At 44.3% G+C, this 15,220-nt stretch overlaps 1 protein-coding gene across 1 annotated transcript in view; it reads right to left on the bottom strand.

Moving 5' to 3' along the window:
* The window catches only part of CASP7 (caspase 7), a 99,438-nt gene that overhangs the window by 50,907 nt on the left and 33,311 nt on the right, over nt 1-15,220 (bottom strand). The window lies entirely within an intron of this gene.

A 15,220-nucleotide genomic window follows, 5' to 3' on the forward strand; every position in this document is an offset into this window, starting at 1 on the left:
GCTGACTGGAGCAAAAAAAAAGCTGTCCATTCACAGAGCCGAGCAGAAAAGGACACACAGTGCACTTCACACATGAGCTGTGCACAAACCCACATACACAGGACACACAATTCACCCAGCGACATGAAAATATCCTACAGGACGCACGCCGGGGCACCATCTGCCATGCTTTCCAGAAAATATTCCTTACATTCCAGATGAATGGAGGCTTATAGAGAACAAAAGGAGAAACTCAACAGGGAAAATCCCACTGATCTCACATGCAAAAGGATTTTGCAGCACATGCGACTTACGCTGGGTTCACACCTACAGGGGTGACCGAGCGTGTGCGTTTCCTGTGTGCCACGTGTAGGGCAGCCAATTCATTTCAAAGAAATCCATAAAGTAAACTCTTTTTCAAAAAAGCACGCCGCTCCAAACTGCATGGCAGTGCCAGGACAAGGTCATCTAGAGTCCAGTGCAAACATACCAAAGCACAGCACAGAATGAACATAGCTACGATGGTTGTGGGGGTGCCTTATCGGAATCTGGAAGCCCCTACTCATTCACCAAAGTTCACAGCAGTCAACACTAGTTTTTGGCAAATCCTTTATAAAAAAGAAAAAACAAAAAAACAAAAATAAATGTCCCCCGAAGTAGATCCAAGGTCAATCATGATGCCTGCTGCTACTGTCGATCCTAAGAAAAAAGAAAGCCCTGCATACGACGAAGGCTCACACCGATGACAGCTCTGCCGTCTGACTAGTTCTTTTGACCACATCCCCTTTTGACCTCATCGACCAGGGGCATGCTGGGTCCATGACTTCATAAGGAGGCATGGCCACCCTGTGACATCAGGTGGCCCCGCCCTTTAGTTATGTAAGAACTGTCAGACGGAGCAGAACCTTTTTTTGGTGAATGAGTAGGAGTACTATGTACCCCATACTCATTCACATGGGGGGCTGGATATGGGGGCCCCCCTTGTTAAAAGGGGGCTTCCCGATTCCAATAAGTCACCCCCCACTCCGTGATAGGGTTGTGGGGAAGAGACCCTTGTCCTCATCAACATGGGTACAAGGTGTTTTGGGGGGGGGGAATACCCCCCTACCTCAAAGCACTCCCCCTGAGGGCATGAGGCCTGGTATGTTTCGGGGGAGGTGCTTGCTCGCTCCCCCTCTCCTGGGCTGCATGCTTGGATAATGGTCTGGTATGGGGGGGAACCCCAATCAATTATTATAAATTATTTTGGTGTGGGGTTCCCCTAAAATCCACACCAGATCTGAGGGACCTGGTAGAGATTGGGGGGCCACACTATTTTTTTTTTCTTCAAATTTTTTATTGTTATTCAGAATAAACAAAGCCAAGAATACAAAACAAATGACGAAATTCCCAAAAGGAATTGGTCACTTGATGCAATATTGAACCAATTTGTTTTCAGAATTTGTTTTGTATCTTCAGCATTCCTTTTGTATATTGGGGAATCACAATAACTGGTTGTTAAGGGGTGGATGGCCGCCGGTGTTCTCAACACCATGACTGATTCCTGCTGACAGCAGAATGTAAACAAAACAAAAAGCCTGTTTAAAAAAAAAAAAAAACACACAAGGCTGTAGTATGGATCGGGGGGGGGGGGGGGGGGGGGGGTTGGTTGCAATGCCACGCTGTTTTCTTTTCAGAATTTTAATTTGACGGAAATTCTGTTTACATTGAGCATCAGCGGGTAAGCCCACTGACAGTTGTTTAGGACGCGACTGCCGGTTTCCTGGCCCGCTCATTAACAGCCAACTATTCTTCTCACAGAATTAGAATTGATCGAATATTTTTCGACTGATCTGAATTTAAATTGTTTTGCGAAAATTTGGAATTCATTAGAAAATGACAAAACAAATTTCAACAAAATTTCAGCTAAATTCGTTACCATTTCATTTGGAGATTCGGATACATCCAAATTTCTGAATATCCAAATATTTGTCCCAATTTATATTTGGACTGAAACTAATTGCACATGTCTAACCTGCATTGCTGGACAGTATTTTACACATCTATGTGCAAATACGCCCATATGGGTGTATGACACACCCCAAGAGAAGCTTGAAGAATTTTTATGCATGATAACCCACATTTACTATACAGTCCATCCTTGCATTTTTTATGCATGAATTTTCTGCCCGCAGGGTGCTGTACATCGCTTATGGAAAGCATTTCCCTAAAGAAGTCACGTTAGAAGTGACGCAACGCGTCAGTGGGAGCTGGGTGACATCACTTCTGGTCCGGAACCGAAACCGGAAGTCAGTGAAAAAACACAATTATACATTGATCTAATGTTAATACATGCAAGTACCCTTAGGCTTCATGTACACGGGACGTTGTTTAACCTCTCCTGAACGATTTAACTTGACAGCTAGAAACTGGCGTCATTTTTTTTTTTTTTTAAATGTCCAAACGAAACACTGCCAAATGAGAGTTACTGCGTTTAGTAGCGTTTACAGGCATTTGGCGTTTCAAATGCCTCTGAACAACCGTCTCAACCCATTTTTTGTGTTCCAAAACTCAACTGCCTAGAAATGACTAGAAACGACCCCGTGTATATGTACTGATAAGATAACAGAGGAGAGTTCAGGGGCAGCTGAAAAAAAAATGCTCACCTGCTCCTAAACGTTCGTTTACCAGCAGCAGTGTACATGAAGCCTTATAGTAAACCCACATAATTCATAAACACAACATTTTGAGACCTTGAAAGGCCCCTATGTCAAAGATTCAACATAAACATATAACTTGTTGGAAGTTCACTATAGTTTGATAATGAAGAGCGAACAGACTCCGAAGAGTCCAGTGTAACTCTTCCTATACCAAGTCCATCTCATTCGATGTATGACAGCTGTATGGGCGGGGTTGATAAACATCTCCCATGAAGGGGCCCATGTATGGAGGTCACAATCAAATTTTTTTATATTGATTTAAACAGGTTTCACATTTTATTATAAAGCACCAAAAATCCACTGGAGGCCAAAAACAGACAGAGGTCATTACGGTTACTAATGTCAAGGAATGCAAAGATAAACTGTATGATGTAAGCTAGGGAAATCTGATCGAAGGATCAAACATTCCATTCCAAGGCAACGCAGACAGTAACAATGTAATGTAACAACAATGTATCAGACAGCACTCACTTGAGGATAAATGACTTCACAGAGCATTAGTGACAGATAGAGAACATAAAATAGTGTGCTAAAGATCACAGATCTGCTACTGGACAGCACCTGTATGCCTGATCATGTAGGGGGCACACATGTGCAAAGCTAGCAGCTCGATTCGCTGTGATCATACCCAGTGGGAGCCCAGTGGTGGGTACCGCAGACTGGATGTCCGCCGGGACCCGCCAACGATCCAGCAGAGAGACAGAATGGCGGTCAGCCTATGTAAACAATACAGATCGCCGTTCTGACAGGTGGGAAGGCATGGAGCCTGCGTCTCTACAAAGCAGGGACTAGGATCCATCTCTTCCCCTAGTAAAAGCACCTCCCATAGTATAGTAAAACACTGGCTGGCTACATTTAACCCTTTGATCGCCCCTGATGTTAACCCTTTCCCAGTCAGTGTCATTGGATTTTTTTTTTGGCACTGATCATGCGGTCATACAACACTGTACTCAAACAAAATTTCTATCATTTTTTCCCACAAATAGAGCTTTTTTCGGGGGGGGGGGGGTATTTGATCACCACTGGGCTTTTTACTTTTTGCTAAACAAATAAATAAAAAAAAGGAAAAAAATAAATAAATTGTAAAATAAATAATTGTTCTCCTTCGCTGACCAGCACTGATGAGGCTGCACTGATAGGCATGCATAAGGCGACACTAATGAGGTGGCATTGATGAGCACTGATAGGTGGTACTGATGGGCACTGATAGGTGGCACTGACAGGGATTACTGATGGGCACTGATTGGTATCCCTGGTGGGCAAAGGTTGGCATCCTTGACGGGTCTGTACTGAAATCATTGCGCTGTTCGGCTCACCTCTACCTGCGCCTTGTCAGAACGAATAGAGGAAAAAGTTGATAAACTACACTTCCTGGTTACGATGTGACCAGTTGTGATTGGACACAGCTGAGCACATGGTAAAGAGCCTACAGCATAGGCTCTTTACCAGGATCGAAAATGCTGCGTGTCAGAGCGTCACACCACACCACGGATCATTGTGCCCTCACGGGTGCGTGCGATTGGCTGATCCTGCTGGGAGTCATAAGATGCCCAGTCAGGATAATAGATCCACCCTGTGGCCATCATTCTGTATACTGCATGTGGAAAGTGGTTAAAGTGGAACTTCACTCTCTCAATCAACATTGGCTATTTTTAATTCTTAGGCCCCTTTCACACTGAGGCGCTTTGCAGGCGCTAAAGTGCTAAAAATAGCGACTGCAAAGCGCCCTCAAACAGCCGCTGCTGTCTCTCCAGTGTGAAAGCCCGAGGGCTTTCACACTGGACCGGTGCGCTTGCAGGACGCTGAAAAATGTCCTGCAAGACGCATCTTTGGAGCGCTGTAGGAGCAGTGTATTTACCGCTCTAAAGCGCCCCTTCCCATTAAAAGCAATGGGGCAGCGCTCCAAACCTGCAGCGGTGCTTTGCGGGCGGTTTTAACCTTTTTTTTGCCCGCTAGCGGGGGTTAAAACTGCCCCGCTAGTGGCTGAAAAGCGCTGCTAAAATGACGGTAAAGCGCCGCTAAATATAGTGCCGATTTACCGCCAGCGCGCCCAGCACCTCAGTGTGAAAGTAGCCTTATGCTGCTATCGTTCGTAAATAGAGAGGTATATCATTTATTTTATTTTATTTTTTTACATTTCTACCGATACTTCCCAGTTTCTTGCCTAGGTAAATGATGTCACACATCCCAGGAGTCTTCAGGAGGGGAGAAGGGGCCTTCTCATCTAAGCATACCCTCTTGGCCTGCATGTCTGAGCTAACGGCTGATGGATTCCAGGAAGTAAATGCTACATGAATCATCTGCCCTTACTCAAGATGGCTGCAGCTGAAAATGCTAGGGGGATATTTTTTAGGGCAATTTCTCAGCAAAATAAAGCATGGAGACATGGATGGATGGGGGACTTTGCTTTGAATAATAAAATTTTATTAAAACAGCGATTTTTTTTTTGTGGTGCTCAGAAGCTATGTAGTTCCTCTTTAACGACTTGCGGCCCGCCCACTGTACATTTACTGAGTCAGGGTGGCCGCTCTACGCCAGATCACTCATCTAGTATGTGATCTGACACTTCCGAGTCTGGGCATGCACCACCGGCGACCCACTCCCGCTGTGATTCTGCACAGCAGGAGCCCAGCCGCAGGTGCCTCGGACTCTATGTCCATCAGCATCCACCGATTACACAGGACACTATGTAAACACGGCAGATTGTCGTTCTGTCCGAAGGGCAGGCAGTGATCCAGCGATTCTGATAACCAAGAACACGTATATTTGCCTTCCCCTAGTCAAAACACCTCCCCCACAGTGAGTAAGCATTCGCTAGGCACACATTTAACCTTTGATGGCCCCTGATGTTAACCCCTTCCCAGCCAGTGTCATTAGTACAGGGACAGTGCATATTTTAAGCACTGATCACTGTATTAGTGTCACTGGTTCCCAAAAAATGTGAAAAGTGTCAGTGTCCGATTTGTCTGCCACAATATTGCAGTCCCCCTATAAGTCCCAGATCGCAGCCATTATTAGTGAAAAATAAATAAAAATATCCCCAGTTTTTAGATGCTATGACTTTTGCGCAAACCAAAAATGTGTAGCAGGATACATATTGGCCTAAATTGATGAAGAATTTAAGATTTTTTCATTCCTTTTTGGATGCATTTTATAGTAGAAAGTGAAAAAAACAAAAAAAGTTTTCCTGACAGACTCCATGGCAGCCTACGTATGGGTTAATCCCGCCTCTCATACCTCATAGGACCCCACTCCCATAAATCTTTGCTTCTAGCCAGAGACTGTGTTCCTTTTTTGTCCTCCTCCTAGGACCAAGGTGTTTTCTTACCTTTCGGAAGCTTTAATCCAATCCTGGTGGTTTACATGTTGATGGTGATGGCGGTTATTCTTGGAGTCCATATTTCCCAGCTATTAGCAGGGAGGACACAGGCACTGAAGAGCGATGCTGTGAAGATCTTAAAGTCATCCACTGGTTGACAGATTGCATCATGGCCATTCGTCCTAGCTATTAGCGGGAGGCCCCTTTATTAATGTGCCGATCGTGCAGAGAGTGTATCGACCCTCCCAGTCCCAGGATGGATCGTGCTGGCTTCAGTGTGGTGATGTTTGTTGGTTTGTTTGTCCTTACCTGCTCCGGTGTAGCCATGGCCGCTATTCGCTCTCTCTGCGCAGCTTCGACTGAGATCAAGGCGTGCGCAGTTGGGACAAGATTGCGGCGGTAGGAGTGGCGTTAGTTACAGCGCAGGTGCGCTGCTAACGTAATGACCTCATCATGGCGGCAGATTTAAATAGCTGTCAGAGACAGCTATGCTTTGGAAGGTTTCCAAGCAAGGCAGCTACTTCCCGTGCTCGTGACTTTTCTGCTCAAGGTGGGGGGGGGGGGGGGTATTATTGTGTGGTACTGTGCATATCATTGCTCTCTCTATGTTCCTACCTTTTTACATGCTTATTTGAATTGTGTTTGTTTTAGCTGTTTAAATCTCTGCTGCGATTAATGTGTCACCGCCCTCTAGTGGCCAACCCTTATGCCACAGGTAGGATGGAATTTTTTTCCCTCTGCCTGTTTGTATTTGGGTTTCTGGAGCAAGTTAACTATTTATCCTCTTTTCTCAGCCCCTCTAGGTATGAATCAAGTCTTGACACACGGTGATAGTGACAAATCTAGGTCACAACGCCATCATTCATCTTCAAGCACTAGACATACCGGATCGTCCTCCGGACATAGGAGGGAAGGCTCAAAGTCTGGTTCTGGACACCATTCTTACCGCCATTCCAGCCGTTCTGTGGAAAGGACTTGCTGGGGATGTAAAACTCAGGTTCCAGAGGGTAAATCTCTCTGCGAGTTATGCTACTCTCGGGCTATGAAGGAAAGAGGATCTGAGGACCAGCATGTGGAGGCTCTGGTCAGGAAGGTGATCCAAGAATCCATGAACAAGTCAGATTCCAGCCATACTTTCAATCATCCTTCGCTTCCAGCCCTAGTTACTGATGTGGTTAATCCTGAGGCTCCAGGTCCCTCTCATCACAGTCTTTCTATTAGTGGATCCTCCGATAGCGAGGTGGAGACGGATGAACCTGGCACAGGTTTTGAATTTTCTCAGGTTCCGTTCTTAGCAGTCAAAGATGCTTTAAAATTGGATGAACCGGTGGAAGCTCCCTCTAAGCAGAGGAAATACTTCAAGCATCTCAAGAAAGACTGTCCAAATTTTCCTTTTCTGGAAGAACTTGGTGAAATTATTTCTGATGAGTGGAACAAGGTTGAGAGGAAAAATTCCTTGATCTCTAAGGTAGCAAAAATGTATCCTTTCAAGAGCGATGAGGATAAACATCTTGAGTCAGCCCCTCTTATCGATGCCGCTTTGATGAGGTTGGTGAGGCATGTTACTCTCCCTCTGGAAGATTCAGTTTCCTTTAAAGATGGTCTGGAAAGGAAGATAGATATGGACCTCAAGCGCATCTACATTACTGCAGGCATGGCTTGTAAACCAGCCCTAGCCCTCGCTGCGTTATGGAATCATGGACGGATGATATAGGTACAAACTTAGGAAGCATTTCTGAAGAGCTGGTCAAGATCTCACCAGTGCATGAACTGAAGATGGCCTCTGCGTTCCTGGGGGAGGCATCCCTGGACATGATTCGTCTGGTAGCTTGCGTAATGCTCTCTTTGGTCACAGCTAAACGTGCCCTGTGGTTGCGCCCATGGGTTGCGGATCCTGCCTCTAAGCAGGCATGGTGTAAAATTCCTTTCGAGGGATCTTCCCTCTTTGGGAACAAACTTAGCTATTACCCGTGCTACCGGAGGTAAATCGGGTTTACTGCCTCAGGATCGCCGTCTCATGGGTCAGAGAAGAGTTCTCCCCAGACAAGAACTTTAACGTGCTAGGGACGCACGTCGCTACAGACCTGGACACGAGTTTAGGAAGAACTGGAAAAGAAGCCAGCCTTCAGGTCAAAAGTCCTCAAAAGCTTCTTCTTCTGGTGGTTGGGAGGCTTCAAGGTCCTTTTGATATGGGGTCTGTCCAGACGGAGCAAGTCAGGGCTCGTTTACTCCGTTTTCAGCAAGTCTGGGCAGCCTCGATTCAGAACTACTGGACAGTCAAAACGGTCTCTTCAGGACATTCTTGGGTCTTCAACAATCCACCCATTCACCAGTTTATGCCAACGGTTCTTCCCCATTCAGAAGAAAAAAGACAGATTCTTGTATCATACACAGAATCACTGATGGCTCAAGGGGCCGCCATTCCAGTTCCAGCCGAGGAAAGATTTCAAGGAGTTTACTCCTCTCTTTTCATGGTCCTCAAAAAGAATGGCTCCTGGAGACCGGTCATCGAACCGACACATCTAAACTCCTTCATAAAAAAGGAAAAATTCAAAATGGAGTCTCTGCTAACAATACGCCAGGCTATTCAACCAGGCGACTGGCTTATCTCAATAGACCTCAAGGATGCCTATTTCCACGTACCGATTGCAGAAGATTACCAGAAGTATCTCAGGTTTGCAGTAGATCAGGTGCATCTTCAGTTTACATGTCTCCCATTCGGGCTTTCCACTTCGCCTCGAGTATTTTCAAAACTCTTACTGGCGGTCGTGGCTTTAATCAGGATCAGACGCATCCGGTTACATCACTACCTGGGCGATCTGCTCCTACTTTCTCAAGACAAAGAGCAACTGTTGTCTCACTGGGAACAGGTTATCTCTACCCCAACGGAGTTTGGCTGGCTCCTGAACAAGGAGAAGAGCCATCTAGAGCCAACGCAGTCTCCAATCTTCCTCAGAGCCCAGTTCAACACGGTAATGAGCACCATCTCCTTACCCCTGGAGAAAATTCCGGTGTTCCAAAACAGGATTCAGCTTGCAATGTCCTCTTCTCTCCTCAGAGTCTCTCAATGTCAAAAGATAAATCGGCACTATGGTAGCCACAGCCTCTATGGTGAAGTGGGCACAATGGAAGATGCGTCCCTTTCAGAAAGGGTTCCACCAACAGTGGGATCCAGGGGCTCCAGATCATCTTGTCCGGATAACCCCTTCCATGCGGGAGAGCCTCCCTTGGTGGCTACAGCGGAAAAATCTTCATTGTCATTCCATAGCACCTGTTTCCTGGGTCACAGTGACAACGGATGCCAGCAGCAGAGGTTGGGGTGCTCTCTGTCTCTCGGAAGTAGCCCAAGGCAGTTGGGATTTCCCTGTCCAGAGCATGGTATCGAACGTGCGTGGAACTACGAGCCGCCTTTCAATCGCTGCAAGCATTTCTTCACCTGACGTCAGGAGCTTCAGTTCTCCTTCGAATGGACAATACAACAGCTGTATCTTATGTCAAAAGACAGGGGGGCACTCGCAGTCTCTCTTTACTGAGGGAAGCAAGCCCGATTATGTCCTGAGAACAGTCGAATCTGATGGATCTGACGGCAGTTCATCTCCGAGGAGTTCAAAATGTCCAGGCAGATTTTCTTTCAAGATTCTCCCTGGACAACAACAAATGGTCTCTCCATAGCGAGGTATTCGATTGGATTCCGTCTCTGGGGATCCTACCGGAAGTGGACCTGTTTGCCTCCCCGTGCAATTTAAAACTGGAGAAACATTACACGAGGTGTCGTTGCCCTCAGGCCTTCGGAGTGGATGCCCTGACAGACCAGTGGAGATTCCACAAAGCTTATGCCTTTCCCCCCCGACTCCGATCATTCTCCGATTTCTGGCGAAGCTCAGGTGGGAAGAGGTCGAAGAAATAGCGGTTCTTCCGTATTGGCCCAACAGGCCGTGGTTCCCACTTTTGTTGCAGCTCAGTTTCCAGGATCCAGTTCCTCTGCCCTCCAGACCGGATCTCTTGTCCCAGGGAACGACTCTTCACCCATGTCCATCCCAGCTCCATCTGATGGCATGGTTTTTGAGAGGGAAAGGCTGGAAGCGTTAGGTTGTCCCGACACGGCAATTGCTACTTTACTGAATGCTAGAAGAAGACCAGGTACCAACAGGGTCTATCAGAGAATTTGGTCAAAATTTGCAGACTGTGTCCACAACCAACGGTTTCTGTAAAGACCCGAAGATAAGGGATGTTATTGGCTTTCTTCAGACAGGCCTGGACTTGTCCTTATCATTAAGCTCCTTGCGGGTCCAGGTTTCCGCAATATCTGCCTTTTCAGGTGTTTCCTGGGCCAAGCACCCTCTCACAAAACAGTTCTTCAAGGGAGCAGTGAGGCTCAGACCTCAGAGGAAACCGAGGTTTTCCAAGTGGGATCTCCCCTTTGTCCTGGATTACTTTTCAGAGAATCAAGTATCTATTAAAGAACTTCATTGTTAAACTGCCTTTTTAGTAGCCATTACGTCAGCTAAGAGGGTTTCGGAGATCAGTTCTCTAGGCTGTAAGGAGCTGTTTCTCACTTTCCTCCCTGATCGAGCAGTTTTGATCCCTATGTTAGGGTCAAATCCGAAGGTGTCAACCGTTTTCCATGAAAATCAGGAGATTGTGCTTCCAATCTTTCAGGCCTCTGAAGATTCTGGTATTCATCCTTTGGACGTTGGGGACGTTTTGAAACAATATTTGAAAGCCACAGCTCCTTTCCGGAAATCCGATCATCTGTTCATCCTTTTCTATGGAAAGAATAAGGGTTTACGTGCTTCTTCCCGAACTATTGCAGCTTGGATCGTTCAGGCCATCCAAGGGGCTTATAAGGCTAGGGGTTTGGCTCCTCCAGAAGCGGTGACGGCTCATTCTACTAGGAGCGTTTCTACATCTTGGGCGGCTGCCCGTCACGTTTCTCCAGAAGTGATTTGTAAGGCGGCTTCATGGTCGTCAATCAATACATTTATGACGCACTATTGTGTAGAACCAGCGTCCTTGTCTTCGGTTAATTTTGGTTTGAATGTCTTATCTGTTGACGGTGCCAATTAAACCTTTTTTTCTTTATCCAGCAATTGCCCACCCGGGTGTGTATGGCTAGTTATTTCCCATACGTAGGCTGCCATGGAGTCTGTCAGGAAAATTTATATCAAATACTTACCGTAATTTTCCTTTCCTGATGGACTCCATGGCAGCAGGAGCTCCCTCCCGTTTGGTGGAGTAGGCCAAGTTACGGAACACAGTCTCTGGCTAGAAGCAAAGATTTATGGGAGTGGGGTCCTATGAGGTATGAGAGGCGGGATTAACCCATACGTAGGCTTCCATGGAGTCCATCAGGAAAGGAAAATTACAGTAAGTATTTGATATAAATTTTCCATTTTTTTTTCAAAACTGTCAGTCTTTTTTGTTTATAGCGCAAAAAATAAAAACCACAGAGGTAATCAAATACCAACAAAAGAAAGCTCCATTTGTGGGAAAAAGTGTCTCTAAAATGAAATATCATCATTCATAGTAATATATTGAGAATATATCACCTATCATGACATCATAATAAATCAGGCACATTCCCTGCTTTCCCCCCTCCCTTTGTTAACCCAACATCAATTTCCTGGGGTACCCTAATAAAACAAATAAACATTGGCTGTAATCTTGTGAGATTAGACACTTCGTATTTCTAAATAAAATCATCCTTGGCAAAGGGCATGTTCCTCTATCACTTGTCAATCATCTCCACTATAATAGCGTGACATGTTGTTGCCTAATATTTCCTTAACTTCACACTCTGCACAGAAAGCTGTGCTTGGTGTACACTTCTAATGCTTAGAATGTTATCCTTATGAACTGATGGTACGGTATAACAATAGTGTAACTCTCACTTTTTGTATTGCATTATAGAATATGAAAGGTAATGACTGTAATTACATGAAATCTTCACTGCAGAAAATAGTCAAAATTTCTTATATATATTATATTTGCGAATCTTATACATCCTATGGATGACATACTGTACATTTTGAAAATGCAATAGCAGCCTTGTAGCGAACATTTACCTTTTGCACTTACCAGACAATAATTAGAGCTTTTAATACATTTTTTTAAATTATAATATCATTCTTGAAACAATAGACAGCCATACAGATTACATATACATATATATATATATATATATATATATATATATATATATATATATATATATATATATATATATATATATATATATATATATATATATATATATGTGTGTATATGTAATCTGTATGGCTGTCTATTGTTTCAAGAATGATATTATAATTTAAAAAAATGTATTAAAAGCTCTAATTATTGTCTGGTAAGTGCAAAAGGTAAATGTTCGCTACAAGGCTGCTATTGCATTTTCAAAATGTACAGTATGTCATCCATAGGATGTATAAGATTCGCAAATATAATATATATAAGAAATTTAGACTATTTTCTGCAGTGAAGATTTCATGTAATTACAGTCATTATATATATCTCTATCTATCTATATATATATACATATACACACACACACACATACATATACATACATACATACATACATATATATATATATATATATATATATATATATATATATATATATATGTGTGTGTGTGTGTGTGTGTGTGTGTGTGTATATATATATATATATACACTACCGTTCAAAAGTTTGGGGTCACCCAAACAATTTTGTGTTTTCCATGAAAAGTCACACTTATTCACCACCATACGTTGTGAAATGAATAGAAAATAGAGTCAAGACATTGACAAGGTTAGAAATAATGATTTGTATTTGAAATAACATTGTTTTTACATCAAACTTTGCTTTCGTCAAAGAATCCTCCTTTTGCAGCAATTACAGCATTGCACACCTTTGGCATTCTAGCTGTTAATTTATTGAGGTAAGCTGAAGAAATTGCACCCCACGCTTCTAGAAGCAGCTCCCACAAGTTGGATTGGTTGGATGGGCACTTCTGACGTACCATACGGTCAAGCTGCTCCCACAACAGCTCAATGGGGTTCAGATCTGGTGACTGTGCTGGCCACTCCATTACCGATAGAATACCAGCTGCCTGCTTCTGCTGTAAATAGTTCTTGCACAATTTGGAGGTGTGTTTAGGGTCATTGTCCTGTTGTAGGATGAAATTGGCTCCAATCAAGCGCTGTCCACTGGGTATGGCATGGCGTTGCAAAATGGAGTGATAGCCTTCCTTATTCAGAATCCCTTTTACCCTGTACAAAGCTCCCACCTTACCAGCACCAAAGCAACCCCAGACCATCACATTACCTCCACCATGCTTAACAGATGGCGTCAGGCATTCTTCCAGCATCTTTTCATTTGTTCTGCGTCTCACAAACGTTCTTCTTTGTGATCCAAACACCTCAAACTTGGATTCATCCGCCCACAACACTTTTTTCCAGTCTTCCTCTGTCCAATGTCTGTGTTCTTTTGCCCATCTTAATCTTTTTCTTTTATTGGCCAGTCTCAGATATGGCTTTTTCTTTGCCACTCTGCCCTGAAGCCCAAAATCCCGCAGCCGCCTCTTCACTGTAGATGTTGACACTGGTGTTTTGCGGGTACTATTTAATGAAGATGCCAGTTGGGGACCTGTGAGGCGTCTGTTTCTCAAACTAGAGACTCTAATGTGCTTATCTTCTTGCTTAGTTGTGCAACGCGGCCTCCCACTTCTTTTTCTACTCTGGTTAGAGCCTGTTTGTGCTGTCCTCTGAAGGGAGTAGTACACGCTGTTGCAGGAAATCTTCAATTTCTTTGCAATTTCTCGCATGGAATAGCCTTCATTTCTAAGAACAAGAATAGACTGTCGAGTTTCAGATGAAAGTTCTCTTTTTCTGGCCATTTTGAGCGTTTAATTGACCCCACAAATGTGATGCTCCAGAAACTCAATCTGCTCACAGGAAGGTCAGTTTTGTAGCTTCTGGAAGGAGCTAGACTGTTTTTAGATGTGTGAACATGATTGCACAAGGGTTTGCTAATCATCAATTAGCCTTCTGAGCCAATGAGCAAACACATTGTACCATTAGAACACTGGAGTTATAGTTGCTGGAAATGGGCCTCTATACACCTATGTAGATATTGCACTAAAAACTAGACATTTGCAGTTAGAATAGTCATTTACCACATTAGCAATGTATAGAGTATATTTGTTTAAAGTTAGGACTAGTTTAAAGTTAGCTTCATTGAAAAGTACAGTGCTTTTCCTTCAAAAATAAGGACATTTCAATGTGACCCCAAACTTTTGAACGGTAGTATATATATATATACACACACACACACACACATACACACACATATATACATACACATATATATTTTTTTTTTCACACAAGATTCCCGCAGCTTTCTCCTAACACATTTCCATCCCTCTTTCTTTCCCTTCATCCCTCGTTTCTTTACCTCTCATTCTCCCCATCTCTTCCTCAGTCTCTCTCTCCCCCTCCCTCTCTGCATCTCTCTCTCTCCCCCTCTATCCCTGCATCTCTCTCCCCCTCTATCCCTGCATCTCTCTCTCATCCTCCATCTCTCTCTCCCCCCTACACCTCTGCATCTCCCTCTCCCCCCTCCATCCATCTCTCTCACCCCCTCCATCCATCTCTCTCCCTCCATCTCTCCCCACCCCTGCATCTCTCTCACCCTCCCTCCCCCCCTCTCTCTCTCCCCCCCTACACATTACCACACGCTCTTCTATGTAAGCCATCTTTCTATTTCTATTCTGTACTCTATCCCTCCCTCCATCTCTCGCTCTCCAGCTCCCTCTCCCCCTCTCATATTACATTCTCTACTACTACTGTAAGCCGTCTTTCTATTTCTATTCTCTCTCCTCTAATCAAACCCCTTCAAGCCACGTCCAATATGTAGTGTAATTTAAACCACTCCCATTTTTCACTCCTTTGAGACCACACCTACAAATGAATGCCCCACTCCAACTAAAATAAGGCTCCGCCTGCATACAAAAAAAGTGTCCCTAAAAATATTTATGTTGCCAACTATGTACAGAGCTTCCTGAAAACATCAGCACCCCGCTTCAGTTCTCCTCTCAGGAGTCCTTAGACCTGATGTGGTGAAGCGGGCTGGCTCTTGGGAGGAGTTATGCAAATATCAAAATGCCGTGATGGGTGGCATGTCAGTCAGTCTTCCTAGGCAGACTGTATTTCTATGATAACCGCCCACATGTGATGCTGAGCC

This window comes from Lithobates pipiens, unplaced genomic scaffold (genome assembly GCF_037356315.1).
Source record: "Lithobates pipiens isolate NorthernLeopardFrog02 unplaced genomic scaffold, aLitPip1_a1.2 Scaffold_25, whole genome shotgun sequence".
NCBI classification, from domain to species: domain Eukaryota; kingdom Metazoa; phylum Chordata; class Amphibia; order Anura; family Ranidae; genus Lithobates; species Lithobates pipiens.